Consider the following 13,030-nt stretch of genomic DNA (forward strand, 5'->3'; position numbering starts at 1 on the left):
CAGCTCGAGAAGGCTTGTTTTGTTGCACCTGGGAAGTAAAGTATCTATTTGCGAGAGAGAGAGAATGAGAGAGAGAGACAGAGAGAGAGAGACAGAGAGAGAAGGGGAAGGGGCGTTGGCAGTTAGGGTGTGAGCTAGAGAAATGAGGCCTGTCTGCAAAAGGCCATGGGATGGGAGTGCGTGGTTGCAGGTTGTTTGGCTTTGTAAGGCCTACTGCCCGCTTCACTCGAAACTGGGTCTAGGGTTGTCGGTTTGTAGGCTGTAAAAGCCCAGAAAAGCTCTTGTTCTCCAACCAGCAGAGTGGCGCAGCGGAAGCGTGCTGGGCCCATAACCCAGAGGTCGATGGATCGAAACCATCCTCTGCTAACTTTTTTCAAATTATGTTTTTGTGTCATGGCATTAGGGCACAAAGAGCTGTAAGTGCCTGGATGCAATGTCATTCCTTGAACTTGCTGCCTCGTTCCACTCTTGCGCTAAATAGGAGAGGGTCCCAGCCCAGCCAACAAAATGTACTGTTCAATCAAACCAAACTTAAAACCAAGCTCCTTTTTTAAGGGGTCCCGGGGAAATGTTGGGCTGACCGGCAAGACCTCATGATGCGAACTGCTTCTGCGTCAAACGCAAGCTTTTTTCATTCCCAGCCAATGACTTATTCTTATTTCTAAGGGCCGCTCCATCAGATAGCCCAGACATGCAGGCGTTGGTGGTATAGTGGTGAGCATAGCTGCCTTCCAAGCAGTTGACCCGGGTTCGATTCCCGGCCAACGCAGATCAAATCTTTAAATTGTTCAAAATGCATTTTTTGGAAATCAGACTCATGCTGAAAGCAAAGCTGACACACTTTTCGTGAAAATCAAAACCCCATCCAGGAAAGGTTCTTGCATCCTAGTTTCTGCAACTGTCTATCGGTGAGGGGATTGAAGCGAGCAGGGCTCCTGGCCCCTCCCCGACAAAGCCCTGACGAAGGCCTGACAAAGGCCTATTCGCCTTGCCCTGACGGGCCTTGGTCCCAGCAGGCCACCGAGCACAGCACCTCAGCCTATTAGAGTGAGGTTTCAGGATCTCTCTCATCCTGTAAACCAACATACTGAAGAAGGTGAAACGTGTGGCTGCGCTCCTCACATGCTGAAGCAGCAGCAGCCCTTTCCCTGAAGCAAAGTTCCTTCATTCCTCCCTCCCATAACCCTTAGCAGGGGATTTATGGTAATTGAGTTGAGTTTCCAAACTGGCCCTTCCTTCCTTCCTTCCCATATCTGCCAGCTCGAGAAGGCTTGTTTTGTTGCACCTGGGAAGTAAAGTATCTATTTGCGAGAGAGAGAGAATGAGAGAGAGAGACAGAGAGAGAGAGACAGAGAGAGAAGGGGAAGGGGTGTTGGCAGTTAGGGTGTGAGCTAGAGAAATGAGGCCTGTCTGCAAAAGGCCATGGGATGGGAGTGCGTGGTTGCAGGTTGTTTGGCTTTGTAAGGCCTACTGCCCGCTTCACTCGAAAATGGGTCTAGGGTTGTCGGTTTGTAGGCTGTAAAAGCCCAGAAAAGCTTTTGTTCTCCAACCATCAGAGTGGCCCAGCGGAAGCGTGCTGGGCCCATAACCCAGAGGTCGATGGATCGAAACCATCCTCTGCTAACTTTTTTCAAATTATGTTTTTGTGTCATGGCATTAGGGCACAAAGAGCTGTAAGTGCCTGGATGCAATGTCATTCCTTGAACTTGCTGCCTCGTTCCACTCTTGCGCTAAATAGGAGAGGGTCCCAGCCCAGCCAACAAAATGCACTGTTCAATCAAACCAAACTTAAAACCAAGCTCCTTTTTTAAGGGGTCCCGGGGAAATGTTGGGCTGACCGGCAAGACCTCATGATGCGAACTGCTTCTGCGTCAAACGCAAGCTTTTTTCATTCCCAGCCAATGACTTATTCTTATTTCTAAGGGCCGCTCCATCAGATAGCCCAGACAGGCAGGCGTTGGTGGTATAGTGGTGAGCATAGCTGCCTTCCAAGCAGTTGACCCGGGTTCGATTCCCGGCCAACGCAGATCAAATCTTTAAATTGTTCAAAATGCATTTTTTGGAAATCAGACTCATGCTGAAAGCAAAGCTGACACACTTTTCGTGAAAATCAAAACCCCATCCAGGAAAGGTTCTTGCATCCTAGTTTCTGCAACTGTCTATCGGTGAGGGGATTGAAGCGAGCAGGGCTCCTGGCCCCTCCCCGACAAAGCCCTGACGAAGGCCTGACAAAGGCCTATTCGCCTTGCCCTGACGGGCCTTGGTCCCAGCAGGCCACCGAGCACAGCACCTCAGCCTATTAGAGTGAGGTTTCAGGATCTCTCTCATCCTGTAAACCAACATACTGAAGAAGGTGAAACGTGTGGCTGCGCTCCTCACATGCTGAAGCAGCAGCAGCCCTTTCCCTGAAGCAAAGTTCCTTCATTCCTCCCTCCCATAACCCTTAGCAGGGGATTTATGGTAATTGAGTTGAGTTTCCAAACTGGCCCTTCCTTCCTTCCTTCCCATATCTGCCAGCTCGAGAAGGCTTGTTTTGTTGCACCTGGGAAGTAAAGTATCTATTTGCGAGAGAGAGAGAATGAGAGAGAGAGACAGAGAGAGAGAGACAGAGAGAGAAGGGGAAGGGGTGTTGGCAGTTAGGGTGTGAGCTAGAGAAATGAGGCCTGTCTGCAAAAGGCCATGGGATGGGAGTGCGTGGTTGCAGGTTGTTTGGCTTTGTAAGGCCTACTGCCCGCTTCACTCGAAAATGGGTCTAGGGTTGTCGGTTTGTAGGCTGTAAAAGCCCAGAAAAGCTTTTGTTCTCCAACCAGCAGAGTGGCGCAGCGGAAGCGTGCTGGGCCCATAACCCAGAGGTCGATGGATCGAAACCATCCTCTGCTAACTTTTTTCAAATTATGTTTTTGTGTCATGGCATTAGGGCACAAAGAGCTGTAAGTGCCTGGATGCAATGTCATTCCTTGAACTTGCTGCCTCGTTCCACTCTTGCGCTAAATAGGAGAGGGTCCCAGCCCAGCCAACAAAATGCACTGTTCAATCAAACCAAACTTAAAACCAAGCTCCCTTTTTAAGGGGTCTCGGGGAAATGTTGGGCTGACCGGCAAGACCTCATGATGCGAACTGCTTCTGCGTCAAACGCAAGCTTTTTTCATTCCCAGCCAATGACTTATTCTTATTTCTAAAGGCCGCTCCATCAGATAGCCCAGACAGGCAGGCGTTGGTGGTATAGTGGTGAGCATAGCTGCCTTCCAAGCAGTTGACCCGGGTTCGATTCCCGGCCAACGCAGATCAAATCTTTAAATTGTTCAAAATGCATTTTTTGGAAATCAGACTCATGCTGAAAGCAAAGCTGACACACTTTTCGTGAAAATCAAAACCCCATCCAGGAAAGGTTCTTGCATCCTAGTTTCTGCAACTGTCTATCGGTGAGGGGATTGAAGCGAGCAGGGCTCCTGGCCCCTCCCCGACAAAGCCCTGACGAAGGCCTGACAAAGGCCTATTCGCCTTGCCCTGACGGGCCTTGGTCCCAGCAGGCCACCGAGCACAGCACCTCAGCCTATTAGAGTGAGGTTTCAGGATCTCTCTCATCCTGTAAACCAACATACTGAAGAAGGTGAAACGTGTGGCTGCGCTCCTCACATGCTGAAGCAGCAGCAGCCCTTTCCCTGAAGCAAAGTTCCTTCATTCCTCCCTCCCATAACCCTTAGCAGGGGATTTATGGTAATTGAGTTGAGTTTCCAAACTGGCCCTTCCTTCCTTCCTTCCCATATCTGCCAGCTCGAGAAGGCTTGTTTTGTTGCACCTGGGAAGTAAAGTATCTATTTGCGAGAGAGAGAGAATGAGAGAGAGAGACAGAGAGAGAGAGACAGAGAGAGAAGGGGAAGGGGTGTTGGCAGTTAGGGTGTGAGCTAGAGAAATGAGGCCTGTCTGCAAAAGGCCATGGGATGGGAGTGCGTGGTTGCAGGTTGTTTGGCTTTGTAAGGCCTACTGCCCGCTTCACTCGAAAATGGGTCTAGGGTTGTCGGTTTGTAGGCTGTAAAAGCCCAGAAAAGCTTTTGTTCTCCAACCAGCAGAGTGGCGCAGCGGAAGCGTGCTGGGCCCATAACCCAGAGGTCGATGGATCGAAACCATCCTCTGCTAACTTTTTTCAAATTATGTTTTTGTGTCATGGCATTAGGGCACAAAGAGCTGTAAGTGCCTGGATGCAATGTCATTCCTTGAACTTGCTGCCTCGTTCCACTCTTGCGCTAAATAGGAGAGGGTCCCAGCCCAGCCAACAAAATGCACTGTTCAATCAAACCAAACTTAAAACCAAGCTCCTTTTTTAAGGGGTCCCGGGGAAATGTTGGGCTGACCGGCAAGACCTCATGATGCGAACTGCTTCTGCGTCAAACGCAAGCTTTTTTCATTCCCAGCCAATGACTTATTCTTATTTCTAAAGGCCGCTCCATCAGATAGCCCAGACAGGCAGGCGTTGGTGGTATAGTGGTGAGCATAGCTGCCTTCCAAGCAGTTGACCCGGGTTCGATTCCCGGCCAACGCAGATCAAATCTTTAAATTGTTCAAAATGCATTTTTTGGAAATCAGACTCATGCTGAAAGCAAAGCTGACACACTTTTCGTGAAAATCAAAACCCCATCCAGGAAAGGTTCTTGCATCCTAGTTTCTGCAACTGTCTATCGGTGAGGGGATTGAAGCGAGCAGGGCTCCTGGCCCCTCCCCGACAAAGCCCTGACGAAGGCCTGACAAAGGCCTATTCGCCTTGCCCTGACGGGCCTTGGTCCCAGCAGGCCACCGAGCACAGCACCTCAGCCTATTAGAGTGAGGTTTCAGGATCTCTCTCATCCTGTAAACCAACATACTGAAGAAGGTGAAACGTGTGGCTGCGCTCCTCACATGCTGAAGCAGCAGCAGCCCTTTCCCTGAAGCAAAGTTCCTTCATTCCTCCCTCCCATAACCCTTAGCAGGGGATTTATGGTAATTGAGTTGAGTTTCCAAACTGGCCCTTCCTTCCTTCCTTCCCATATCTGCCAGCTCGAGAAGGCTTGTTTTGTTGCACCTGGGAAGTAAAGTATCTATTTGCGAGAGAGAGAGAATGAGAGAGAGAGACAGAGAGAGAGAGACAGAGAGAGAAGGGGAAGGGGTGTTGGCAGTTAGGGTGTGAGCTAGAGAAATGAGGCCTGTCTGCAAAAGGCCATGGGATGGGAGTGCGTGGTTGCAGGTTGTTTGGCTTTGTAAGGCCTACTGCCCGCTTCACTCGAAACTGGGTCTAGGGTTGTCGGTTTGTAGGCTGTAAAAGCCCAGAAAAGCTCTTGTTCTCCAACCAGCAGAGTGGCGCAGCGGAAGCGTGCTGGGCCCATAACCCAGAGGTCGATGGATCGAAACCATCCTCTGCTAACTTTTTTCAAATTATGTTTTTGTGTCATGGCATTAGGGCACAAAGAGCTGTAAGTGCCTGGATGCAATGTCATTCCTTGAACTTGCTGCCTCGTTCCACTCTTGCGCTAAATAGGAGAGGGTCCCAGCCCAGCCAACAAAATGTACTGTTCAATCAAACCAAACTTAAAACCAAGCTCCTTTTTTAAGGGGTCCCGGGGAAATGTTGGGCTGACCGGCAAGACCTCATGATGCGAACTGCTTCTGCGTCAAACGCAAGCTTTTTTCATTCCCAGCCAATGACTTATTCTTATTTCTAAGGGCCGCTCCATCAGATAGCCCAGACAGGCAGGCGTTGGTGGTATAGTGGTGAGCATAGCTGCCTTCCAAGCAGTTGACCCGGGTTCGATTCCCGGCCAACGCAGATCAAATCTTTAAATTGTTCAAAATGCATTTTTTGGAAATCAGACTCATGCTGAAAGCAAAGCTGACACACTTTTCGTGAAAATCAAAACCCCATCCAGGAAAGGTTCTTGCATCCTAGTTTCTACAACTGTCTATCGGTGAGGGGATTGAAGCGAGCAGGGCTCCTGGCCCCTCCCCGACAAAGCCCTGACGAAGGCCTGACAAAGGCCTATTCGCCTTGCCCTGACGGGCCTTGGTCCCAGCAGGCCACCGAGCACAGCACCTCAGCCTATTAGAGTGAGGTTTCAGGATCTCTCTCATCCTGTAAACCAACATACTGAAGAAGGTGAAACGTGTGGCTGCGCTCCTCACATGCTGAAGCAGCAGCAGCCCTTTCCCTGAAGCAAAGTTCCTTCATTCCTCCCTCCCATAACCCTTAGCAGGGGATTTATGGTAATTGAGTTGAGTTTCCAAACTGGCCCTTCCTTCCTTCCTTCCCATATCTGCCAGCTCGAGAAGGCTTGTTTTGTTGCACCTGGGAAGTAAAGTATCTATTTGCGAGAGAGAGAGAATGAGAGAGAGAGACAGAGAGAGAGAGACAGAGAGAGAAGGGGAAGGGGTGTTGGCAGTTAGGGTGTGAGCTAGAGAAATGAGGCCTGTCTGCAAAAGGCCATGGGATGGGAGTGCGTGGTTGCAGGTTGTTTGGCTTTGTAAGGCCTACTGCCCGCTTCACTCGAAAATGGGTCTAGGGTTGTCGGTTTGTAGGCTGTAAAAGCCCAGAAAAGCTTTTGTTCTCCAACCATCAGAGTGGCGCAGCGGAAGCGTGCTGGGCCCATAACCCAGAGGTCGATGGATCGAAACCATCCTCTGCTAACTTTTTTCAAATTATGTTTTTGTGTCATGGCATTAGGGCACAAAGAGCTGTAAGTGCCTGGATGCAATGTCATTCCTTGAACTTGCTGCCTCGTTCCACTCTTGCGCTAAATAGGAGAGGGTCCCAGCCCAGCCAACAAAATGCACTGTTCAATCAAACCAAACTTAAAACCAAGCTCCTTTTTTAAGGGGTCCCGGGGAAATGTTGGGCTGACCGGCAAGACCTCATGATGCGAACTGCTTCTGCGTCAAACGCAAGCTTTTTTCATTCCCAGCCAATGACTTATTCTTATTTCTAAGGGCCGCTCCATCAGATAGCCCAGACAGGCAGGCGTTGGTGGTATAGTGGTGAGCATAGCTGCCTTCCAAGCAGTTGACCCGGGTTCGATTCCCGGCCAACGCAGATCAAATCTTTAAATTGTTCAAAATGCATTTTTTGGAAATCAGACTCATGCTGAAAGCAAAGCTGACACACTTTTCGTGAAAATCAAAACCCCATCCAGGAAAGGTTCTTGCATCCTAGTTTCTGCAACTGTCTATCGGTGAGGGGATTGAAGCGAGCAGGGCTCCTGGCCCCTCCCCGACAAAGCCCTGACGAAGGCCTGACAAAGGCCTATTCGCCTTGCCCTGACGGGCCTTGGTCCCAGCAGGCCACCGAGCACAGCACCTCAGCCTATTAGAGTGAGGTTTCAGGATCTCTCTCATCCTGTAAACCAACATACTGAAGAAGGTGAAACGTGTGGCTGCGCTCCTCACATGCTGAAGCAGCAGCAGCCCTTTCCCTGAAGCAAAGTTCCTTCATTCCTCCCTCCCATAACCCTTAGCAGGGGATTTATGGTAATTGAGTTGAGTTTCCAAACTGGCCCTTCCTTCCTTCCTTCCCATATCTGCCAGCTCGAGAAGGCTTGTTTTGTTGCACCTGGGAAGTAAAGTATCTATTTGCGAGAGAGAGAGAATGAGAGAGAGAGACAGAGAGAGAGAGACAGAGAGAGAAGGGGAAGGGGTGTTGGCAGTTAGGGTGTGAGCTAGAGAAATGAGGCCTGTCTGCAAAAGGCCATGGGATGGGAGTGCGTGGTTGCAGGTTGTTTGGCTTTGTAAGGCCTACTGCCCGCTTCACTCGAAAATGGGTCTAGGGTTGTCGGTTTGTAGGCTGTAAAAGCCCAGAAAAGCTTTTGTTCTCCAACCAGCAGAGTGGCGCAGCGGAAGCGTGCTGGGCCCATAACCCAGAGGTCGATGGATCGAAACCATCCTCTGCTAACTTTTTTCAAATTATGTTTTTGTGTCATGGCATTAGGGCACAAAGAGCTGTAAGTGCCTGGATGCAATGTCATTCCTTGAACTTGCTGCCTCGTTCCACTCTTGCGCTAAATAGGAGAGGGTCCCAGCCCAGCCAACAAAATGCACTGTTCAATCAAACCAAACTTAAAACCAAGCTCCCTTTTTAAGGGGTCCCGGGGAAATGTTGGGCTGACCGGCAAGACCTCATGATGCGAACTGCTTCTGCGTCAAACGCAAGCTTTTTTCATTCCCAGCCAATGACTTATTCTTATTTCTAAAGGCCGCTCCATCAGATAGCCCAGACAGGCAGGCGTTGGTGGTATAGTGGTGAGCATAGCTGCCTTCCAAGCAGTTGACCCGGGTTCGATTCCCGGCCAACGCAGATCAAATCTTTAAATTGTTCAAAATGCATTTTTTGGAAATCAGACTCATGCTGAAAGCAAAGCTGACACACTTTTCGTGAAAATCAAAACCCCATCCAGGAAAGGTTCTTGCATCCTAGTTTCTGCAACTGTCTATCGGTGAGGGGATTGAAGCGAGCAGGGCTCCTGGCCCCTCCCCGACAAAGCCCTGACGAAGGCCTGACAAAGGCCTATTCGCCTTGCCCTGACGGGCCTTGGTCCCAGCAGGCCACCGAGCACAGCACCTCAGCCTATTAGAGTGAGGTTTCAGGATCTCTCTCATCCTGTAAACCAACATACTGAAGAAGGTGAAACGTGTGGCTGCGCTCCTCACATGCTGAAGCAGCAGCAGCCCTTTCCCTGAAGCAAAGTTCCTTCATTCCTCCCTCCCATAACCCTTAGCAGGGGATTTATGGTAATTGAGTTGAGTTTCCAAACTGGCCCTTCCTTCCTTCCTTCCCATATCTGCCAGCTCGAGAAGGCTTGTTTTGTTGCACCTGGGAAGTAAAGTATCTATTTGCGAGAGAGAGAGAATGAGAGAGAGAGACAGAGAGAGAGAGACAGAGAGAGAAGGGGAAGGGGTGTTGGCAGTTAGGGTGTGAGCTAGAGAAATGAGGCCTGTCTGCAAAAGGCCATGGGATGGGAGTGCGTGGTTGCAGGTTGTTTGGCTTTGTAAGGCCTACTGCCCGCTTCACTCGAAAATGGGTCTAGGGTTGTCGGTTTGTAGGCTGTAAAAGCCCAGAAAAGCTTTTGTTCTCCAACCAGCAGAGTGGCGCAGCGGAAGCGTGCTGGGCCCATAACCCAGAGGTCGATGGATCGAAACCATCCTCTGCTAACTTTTTTCAAATTATGTTTTTGTGTCATGGCATTAGGGCACAAAGAGCTGTAAGTGCCTGGATGCAATGTCATTCCTTGAACTTGCTGCCTCGTTCCACTCTTGCGCTAAATAGGAGAGGGTCCCAGCCCAGCCAACAAAATGCACTGTTCAATCAAACCAAACTTAAAACCAAGCTCCTTTTTTAAGGGGTCCCGGGGAAATGTTGGGCTGACCGGCAAGACCTCATGATGCGAACTGCTTCTGCGTCAAACGCAAGCTTTTTTCATTCCCAGCCAATGACTTATTCTTATTTCTAAAGGCCGCTCCATCAGATAGCCCAGACAGGCAGGCGTTGGTGGTATAGTGGTGAGCATAGCTGCCTTCCAAGCAGTTGACCCGGGTTCGATTCCCGGCCAACGCAGATCAAATCTTTAAATTGTTCAAAATGCATTTTTTGGAAATCAGACTCATGCTGAAAGCAAAGCTGACACACTTTTCGTGAAAATCAAAACCCCATCCAGGAAAGGTTCTTGCATCCTAGTTTCTGCAACTGTCTATCGGTGAGGGGATTGAAGCGAGCAGGGCTCCTGGCCCCTCCCCGACAAAGCCCTGACGAAGGCCTGACAAAGGCCTATTCGCCTTGCCCTGACGGGCCTTGGTCCCAGCAGGCCACCGAGCACAGCACCTCAGCCTATTAGAGTGAGGTTTCAGGATCTCTCTCATCCTGTAAACCAACATACTGAAGAAGGTGAAACGTGTGGCTGCGCTCCTCACATGCTGAAGCAGCAGCAGCCCTTTCCCTGAAGCAAAGTTCCTTCATTCCTCCCTCCCATAACCCTTAGCAGGGGATTTATGGTAATTGAGTTGAGTTTCCAAACTGGCCCTTCCTTCCTTCCTTCCCATATCTGCCAGCTCGAGAAGGCTTGTTTTGTTGCACCTGGGAAGTAAAGTATCTATTTGCGAGAGAGAGAGAATGAGAGAGAGAGACAGAGAGAGAGAGACAGAGAGAGAAGGGGAAGGGGCGTTGGCAGTTAGGGTGTGAGCTAGAGAAATGAGGCCTGTCTGCAAAAGGCCATGGGATGGGAGTGCGTGGTCGCAGGTTGTTTGGCTTTGTAAGGCCTACTGCCCGCTTCACTCGAAACTGGGTCTAGGGTTGTCGGTTTGTAGGCTGTAAAAGCCCAGAAAAGCTCTTGTTCTCCAACCAGCAGAGTGGCGCAGCGGAAGCGTGCTGGGCCCATAACCCAGAGGTCGATGGATCGAAACCATCCTCTGCTAACTTTTTTCAAATTATGTTTTTGTGTCATGGCATTAGGGCACAAAGAGCTGTAAGTGCCTGGATGCAATGTCATTCCTTGAACTTGCTGCCTCGTTCCACTCTTGCGCTAAATAGGAGAGGGTCCCAGCCCAGCCAACAAAATGTACTGTTCAATCAAACCAAACTTAAAACCAAGCTCCTTTTTTAAGGGGTCCCGGGGAAATGTTGGGCTGACCGGCAAGACCTCATGATGCGAACTGCTTCTGCGTCAAACGCAAGCTTTTTTCATTCCCAGCCAATGACTTATTCTTATTTCTAAGGGCCGCTCCATCAGATAGCCCAGACAGGCAGGCGTTGGTGGTATAGTGGTGAGCATAGCTGCCTTCCAAGCAGTTCACCCGGGTTCGATTCCCGGCCAACGCAGATCAAATCTTTAAATTGTTCAAAATGCATTTTTTGGAAATCAGACTCATGCTGAAAGCAAAGCTGACACACTTTTCGTGAAAATCAAAACCCCATCCAGGAAAGGTTCTTGCATCCTAGTTTCTGCAACTGTCTATCGGTGAGGGGATTGAAGCGAGCAGGGCTCCTGGCCCCTCCCCGACAAAGCCCTGACGAAGGCCTGACAAAGGCCTATTCGCCTTGCCCTGACGGGCCTTGGTCCCAGCAGGCCACCGAGCACAGCACCTCAGCCTATTAGAGTGAGGTTTCAGGATCTCTCTCATCCTGTAAACCAACATACTGAAGAAGGTGAAACGTGTGGCTGCGCTCCTCACATGCTGAAGCAGCAGCAGCCCTTTCCCTGAAGCAAAGTTCCTTCATTCCTCCCTCCCATAACCCTTAGCAGGGGATTTATGGTAATTGAGTTGAGTTTCCAAACTGGCCCTTCCTTCCTTCCTTCCCATATCTGCCAGCTCGAGAAGGCTTGTTTTGTTGCACCTGGGAAGTAAAGTATCTATTTGCGAGAGAGAGAGAATGAGAGAGAGAGACAGAGAGAGAGAGACAGAGAGAGAAGGGGAAGGGGTGTTGGCAGTTAGGGTGTGAGCTAGAGAAATGAGGCCTGTCTGCAAAAGGCCATGGGATGGGAGTGCGTGGTTGCAGGTTGTTTGGCTTTGTAAGGCCTACTGCCCGCTTCACTCGAAAATGGGTCTAGGGTTGTCGGTTTGTAGGCTGTAAAAGCCCAGAAAAGCTTTTGTTCTCCAACCATCAGAGTGGCGCAGCGGAAGCGTGCTGGGCCCATAACCCAGAGGTCGATGGATCGAAACCATCCTCTGCTAACTTTTTTCAAATTATGTTTTTGTGTCATGGCATTAGGGCACAAAGAGCTGTAAGTGCCTGGATGCAATGTCATTCCTTGAACTTGCTGCCTCGTTCCACTCTTGCGCTAAATAGGAGAGGGTCCCAGCCCAGCCAACAAAATGCACTGTTCAATCAAACCAAACTTAAAACCAAGCTCCTTTTTTAAGGGGTCCCGGGGAAATGTTGGGCTGACCGGCAAGACCTCATGATGCGAACTGCTTCTGCGTCAAACGCAAGCTTTTTTCATTCCCAGCCAATGACTTATTCTTATTTCTAAGGGCCGCTCCATCAGATAGCCCAGACAGGCAGGCGTTGGTGGTATAGTGGTGAGCATAGCTGCCTTCCAAGCAGTTGACCCGGGTTCGATCAAATCTTTAAATTGTTCAAAATGCATTTTTTGGAAATCAGACTCATGCTGAAAGCAAAGCTGACACACTTTTCGTGAAAATCAAAACCCCATCCAGGAAAGGTTCTTGCATCCTAGTTTCTGCAACTGTCTATCGGTGAGGGGATTGAAGCGAGCAGGGCTCCTGGCCCCTCCCCGACAAAGCCCTGACGAAGGCCTGACAAAGGCCTATTCGCCTTGCCCTGACGGGCCTTGGTCCCAGCAGGCCACCGAGCACAGCACCTCAGCCTATTAGAGTGAGGTTTCAGGATCTCTCTCATCCTGTAAACCAACATACTGAAGAAGGTGAAACGTGTGGCTGCGCTCCTCACATGCTGAAGCAGCAGCAGCCCTTTCCCTGAAGCAAAGTTCCTTCATTCCTCCCTCCCATAACCCTTAGCAGGGGATTTATGGTAATTGAGTTGAGTTTCCAAACTGGCCCTTCCTTCCTTCCTTCCCATATCTGCCAGCTCGAGAAGGCTTGTTTTGTTGCACCTGGGAAGTAAAGTATCTATTTGCGAGAGAGAGAGAATGAGAGAGAGAGACAGAGAGAGAGAGACAGAGAGAGAAGGGGAAGGGGTGTTGGCAGTTAGGGTGTGAGCTAGAGAAATGAGGCCTGTCTGCAAAAGGCCATGGGATGGGAGTGCGTGGTTGCAGGTTGTTTGGCTTTGTAAGGCCTACTGCCCGCTTCACTCGAAACTGGGTCTAGGGTTGTCGGTTTGTAGGCTGTAAAAGCCCAGAAAAGCTCTTGTTCTCCAACCAGCAGAGTGGCGCAGCGGAAGCGTGCTGGGCCCATAACCCAGAGGTCGATGGATCGAAACCATCCTCTGCTAACTTTTTTCAAATTATGTTTTTGTGTCATGGCATTAGGGCACAAAGAGCTGTAAGTGCCTGGATGCAATGTCATTCCTTGAACTTGCTGCCTCGTTCCACTCTTGCGCTAA

At 50.0% G+C, this 13,030-nt stretch overlaps 8 non-coding genes across 8 annotated transcripts; all 8 read left to right on the forward strand.

Moving 5' to 3' along the window:
- The first annotated feature begins 697 nt into the window (after nt 1–697).
- Nucleotides 698–769, forward strand: TRNAG-UCC (transfer RNA glycine (anticodon UCC)). The gene has a single exon. It is a non-coding gene; the product is annotated as a tRNA-Gly (tRNA).
- Nucleotides 770–1,954: 1,185 nt separating this feature from the next.
- On the forward strand, nt 1,955–2,026 carry TRNAG-UCC (transfer RNA glycine (anticodon UCC)). The gene has a single exon. It is a non-coding gene; the product is annotated as a tRNA-Gly (tRNA).
- A 1,185-nt stretch (nt 2,027–3,211) lies between these two features.
- TRNAG-UCC (transfer RNA glycine (anticodon UCC)) lies at nt 3,212–3,283 on the forward strand. The gene has a single exon. It is a non-coding gene; the product is annotated as a tRNA-Gly (tRNA).
- A 1,185-nt stretch (nt 3,284–4,468) lies between these two features.
- On the forward strand, nt 4,469–4,540 carry TRNAG-UCC (transfer RNA glycine (anticodon UCC)). The gene has a single exon. It is a non-coding gene; the product is annotated as a tRNA-Gly (tRNA).
- Nucleotides 4,541–5,725: 1,185 nt separating this feature from the next.
- On the forward strand, nt 5,726–5,797 carry TRNAG-UCC (transfer RNA glycine (anticodon UCC)). Its single transcript has one exon. It is a non-coding gene; the product is annotated as a tRNA-Gly (tRNA).
- A 1,185-nt stretch (nt 5,798–6,982) lies between these two features.
- On the forward strand, nt 6,983–7,054 carry TRNAG-UCC (transfer RNA glycine (anticodon UCC)). Its single transcript has one exon. It is a non-coding gene; the product is annotated as a tRNA-Gly (tRNA).
- A 1,185-nt stretch (nt 7,055–8,239) lies between these two features.
- Nucleotides 8,240–8,311, forward strand: TRNAG-UCC (transfer RNA glycine (anticodon UCC)). The gene has a single exon. It is a non-coding gene; the product is annotated as a tRNA-Gly (tRNA).
- A 1,185-nt stretch (nt 8,312–9,496) lies between these two features.
- On the forward strand, nt 9,497–9,568 carry TRNAG-UCC (transfer RNA glycine (anticodon UCC)). The gene has a single exon. It is a non-coding gene; the product is annotated as a tRNA-Gly (tRNA).
- Nucleotides 9,569–13,030: the final 3,462 nt, after the last annotated feature.

The sequence above is a fragment of the Ambystoma mexicanum genome, chromosome 6q, assembly GCF_040938575.1.
Source record: "Ambystoma mexicanum isolate Mex_15411 chromosome 6q, UKY_AmexF1_1, whole genome shotgun sequence".
NCBI lineage: Eukaryota > Metazoa > Chordata > Amphibia > Caudata > Ambystomatidae > Ambystoma > Ambystoma mexicanum.